This window comes from Lagopus leucura, unplaced genomic scaffold (assembly GCF_019238085.1).
Source record: "Lagopus leucura isolate 7727_CA_CO unplaced genomic scaffold, USGS_WTPT01 Super-Scaffold_100004, whole genome shotgun sequence".
Classification (NCBI taxonomy): Eukaryota; Metazoa; Chordata; class Aves; order Galliformes; family Phasianidae; genus Lagopus; species Lagopus leucura.
The window spans coordinates 46,449,136-46,453,780 of NW_024962264.1; the positions used below are offsets into that span (position 1 = coordinate 46,449,136).

At 37.1% G+C, this 4,645-nt stretch overlaps 1 long non-coding RNA gene across 1 annotated transcript; it reads left to right on the plus strand.

Moving 5' to 3' along the window:
• Positions 1-308: 308 nt before the first annotated feature.
• Positions 309-4,398, plus strand: LOC122180318. Its single transcript, XR_006179008.1, has 3 exons — positions 309-369; positions 1,474-1,533; positions 3,198-4,398. It is a non-coding gene; the product is annotated as an uncharacterized LOC122180318 (long non-coding RNA).
• The last annotated feature ends 247 nt before the right edge of the window (positions 4,399-4,645 follow it).

Consider the following 4,645-nt stretch of genomic DNA (forward strand, 5'->3'; position numbering starts at 1 on the left):
AATGAGGAAATTTGTCACAATCTGATTATTGAAGAGAAGCCTAAAAGAACAATTGGGAAACAATCAGGAGACAAAACTGGGGTAAAAAGAAATACTTTCTTGCCAACAAAAGCACAGAGCATTGCAATAATAAGGAATGCTGAAAGATTAAGTGAGATCTTTGGCAATTAAAAACCTCCATGCACTGAGCTCCTCTATTTGAGTTCTTAATGCTCAAGATTAGCATACCCTTAAGACTAAGACACGGTTTTATTTACACACAGTTTTCAAGAACCTTTGCACTGTTAAACTGATGCTTTTCCTTTTTCAGCCATTTTGTCTCAGAGCCTAAAAAAAAGGCTTTCTGGAAAGCCTACGTAGAAAAAAACAGTAAGTTTCATTTCTCTTGTTCTCATCTGATCCTATGGGGTGATGATTTTCTAGAAATCTTGGTGCCCATCTGAGAGTAGTAAGAATTCAAATGAGTGATTTTTTAGTTCTCATAACCTGGAGACAGCGTAGATCAGAATTTGATAAAATGCATGAATTAGAACAAAATGGAATTACACATGCTCTAGGGTTTATGAAGCTTGCTAGTTTCTTTTTATTTTTTTCTTTCCCTTTCCCTTTTTCTTTTTCTTTCTCTTCTTCTTTTTCTTCTTCTTTTTCTTCTTCTTTTATTCCCTCATGCACAAATGTAAGTAGTTTTATTTAGGTCTATTTTTGTAACTTCTTTTCTATAATCTGAAGTAAATCCAAAGTGGTACTTTATTTTTCACGTTTTCTTGTATACATTTTCAACAAAAGGATTGAAATAACTCCTAGGTCTTATGATGAGGGTGGAATCAATACAGTTACTAAGTTATAAAAGTTATTAAAATTTACCGCAATGACTACAACTCAGTAAAAGCCGTAATCTGATCCCCAACTAATATGAAGTTGAAGGGAGCTGAAGGAAAATTAAGCATGTTTTTCTGATTGTGAGTTTCCACATGGGTATGTGGAGGAAGGTCATCAGTCAACACGCTGCATGCTGGTCCTTGGTTGGTAAGGATGCACTTTCTGAATTTTGAAGGCTTATGCTTTCTTCTGTCTGCTGTAAATTGGATTGAAGTCATCAATGACTGAGACTGGTGTTGTAAGATGTGCTGTGATGCATATCTATTGCTAAAACTCCATGGTGTTCACCAGGTTGCAGCTCATCTCCCTTCTCTGTGAAGGTACATTGCTTACCAGATGCAATAAGCGTCAGACCATTAGCCTGAGGTTTTGTCCTGCCTCTGGGCCCAGAAAGATAACTGTACTTCTAGTGACAGCAATCTGCTTTCACCTTCTAATGTTTATTCAAGGGAGGGCTAGAGTCAAGCTCATACAGTGTATGCACTTAAAAAATATTTCACCTAAACCTGTGACAGCATTAAATTTTTAAGCTGATTATCCTGTGTTGTTTTTTTTTTCTTCTCAATGGATATATTCATGTTCCTTCAATTTCAGAGGAGTGTAAACTTGTCAGCAGCACAGTGGGTCATCCTTCAAGCATCAGAGCAGCAAAAGGTGAGATTTTTTTCAAGGCAAGTACAGAATTAAGCTAGTAAAGAGAAGTTGAAAGCTGTTACCATAAGGACAGCTTTTGCTTCACTATCCATGCTTGAAAACATTGCAGATCTTTTTTATTTTTTAGAACAAGGCTGCTGAAACTGGGAATGGAGAATGAAGTTAAAAACAGTATGTACTGTAGGCAGGCTTCTTTTATGCCAGCCTGTTGCCCTTAGTTCAGCTTTCTTCCACTGAAAGAAAAACAAATATTCATCTTCTATTTTTCATTGAAGATTTTTTTTTTTTTTTTTAGCTAACATTGAGACTTTAGAGATTTTGCAAAACCTCAATACCTTGAGCACTTCTGATATTTCAGTGAAACTGAATTTTTAAAAGTTCCTCCTTGGGTTTGGCTTTTGGCTTTTCTGCCTTAACATGTTGTGCAATTGCTGAGTCTATTTTAAGCCTAAATGTATGCTTTCAGAGCTAAGCTGGGTACTCTGTAAATGAAATGCTCAATTAAACACGAGGAGGAGGCTGTTATTGGTGAATGCACTATTTCTCCTTTAAATCAGTTGTAGAAATTGCCACAGAGCTCTCATTTCTTAGTTGCTTTTTCATCAGTCCCATAGAGGTGGTTGGGCCAATTTCAATTTAACATTCAACTTAAAACACTCATGTGGCTGTAGATCCACCTTGCTTAGGCTCTTAAGATAAAATAAATCAATTTGGTAGCACTAGTGTGGCAGCTCTCAGATGTGTAACGCATCACTAAAAATGATGCATAACTTCACTAGTATCCATTTGGTTCTAGATACAATAGGGGTTTAATTGCCTAGAAATTAGGCTTTGCAGAACCCTGCTTGACTCTAGAAACCAGTAAGACCTTATAAGGAATGAAGTACTCTTGGATAAAGTGCAATCTGGATATAGAAGCAGACTTCATAATTTTTACTCTATTGATTTTGTCTGTCTTATTTAAATGATAACCAAACTGACATGAAAATGGCATAAAACTAGCATGAAAATTCCAAATTTTGAATGAAATTTGAATACAATTATTAATGTCATTAGCAATGTGAATTTTCTAAATATATTGCTGAGTAGAATACCAACTAAATATTTTCAATTAAATATTTTCAATTTATTTTTTCCAGAAATTAATGTCCTTGGTTAGTTTTACTTTATTTATAAACAGTTTTTGTTCTTCAGCACTTAGTGAAACTGTGACCATAGAGTATCTTATAGTGTTGACAGTCTGAGCAAGTTTTCTATTTCAAGGTTCAGGAGCCTTAAAATTGTTGATGTACCGTCTGAAATTATATATAAGTTTTCTATGGAATACTTGACTTTATGAACTCCTCCTAGTCTTGTGTTTCTTTAATTTTTTTTTTTTTTTTTTATTTAAAGCATGGCTTGTTCTGTTTTATTTAGGTGCATGAATTTGATGTTGCAGTAGCAATAATGCACTCCAGGTAATTCATTTCTAGTTGAGTTTCACTCTACTTGAGTGCTTAAAAAACAATTGTCTTCTTGTCTTGTACCTTTTAATGCCTCCTGCAGTGTGCAGTAACCATTCAAGAAATTCACTACTTGTCATAGCCTATTGGTTTAATTTAAAAGCTAAGTTTGGATAATCCACATGTTCTGTTTTCTTTTCTTTTTTTTCTTCCTATGAAAAGCCATCCCACAGTGAGAAATTGGCAACGGAATTCGCCATTCCAGAAAAAGAAGCATCAATATAGAGAAAGAAGAAAAATATTCTGTGTCATACTTGGTGAAATGTGATGTAGATATAAATTTAGAACATGCCAAGTCTTCTAAAAAATCCCATCTGGCTTAAGGTGACCTCTGCCTCGGGGAGCTGAATGCATTGCAGAGACCCTCAGGTGGCATGGGACACTGAGGAGATGTCCACCGGCTGCAATGCAAACATGGTGACATCCTAAGTCTCACCACAGCACTTTGCCTTTTTGCTAGACTAAATAAGCTAATGGATGTACCTCTAGCTACTCTACAATCAATCCTGAGGAGAATGAAAGTCAACGAGTCCCACTCAAAAACGAACATGAAAAATTCTATTTCTTCTGTTTATTTGAACCCTTCCTTCATCTGGCATCAGAAAGGAATATATTTAAGTCAGGAGCTGATCTGTATCAGTGATGTGAAGAAATTGTGTTGCTAGGAAAGCACATAGCAGCCAAGGATTGACACAGCTGATATCTAAAGGGTGGTAAGCAAGTCAGTAAGACTGTGAGCTGACTAAATTACACAGATCTGTGAGATGCTGAATCTGGATTATCACTCTTGGGGTTTATCACTGTTTAACTTTGCAGATCAACTTCCAATTCACTTGAAAGTCAATTGCCCTCACACAGTCCTCCATAGTATCATGTCAATATAAGTTTATGTACAGAAGTAAAAATTTACTGGGTGTACCTACTGGATAGGATGTGCTGATAGAATCTTGTTTTGGGGAAAAGAGGTAGATATAAAGGTTAAGTCATGCCATCAGGATGAGTTAGGTTAGATACTTTCAGCAACATGAAGACTTTCAAATCTGTCCTCTCCTAGGGAAAAGCCTTCCTGGGCATAAGATCTCTCTTCTGTTAGATCTGTTCCTTTGTGCAAGAGCAAACTAAAGGTTTAAGGATGTCAGAGCAGAAAGAAATAGTTGGACTTTTTGTGTCAGTTTTGCAGGTAGAGTGAGCTGTCTTTCTCCAGACTTCATGCTGGCTGATGTTGAGCCAGGTCAAAGTCAAAACCCAAGGCTAGTAACTAATCTGAAGGGCAGAATTTATTAGGTTGGGCCCATTGCCAAGTCAAGGAAACATAGAATCACAGAATGGCCTGGATTGAAAAGGACCGCAATGATTATTGAGTTTCAACCCCCCTGCTATGTGCAGGATCGCCAACCACCAGACCAGGCTGCCCAGAGCCACATCCAGCCTGGCCTTGAATGCCTCCAGGGATGGGGCATCCACAACCTCCTTTGACTACCTGTTCCAGTGTGTCACCACCCTCTGTGTGAAAAATGTCCTTCTAATATCTAACCTAAACTTCCCCTGTCTCAGTTTAATACCTTTCCCACTTGTCCTATCAATATCCACCTTCGTAAACAGCCATGTCA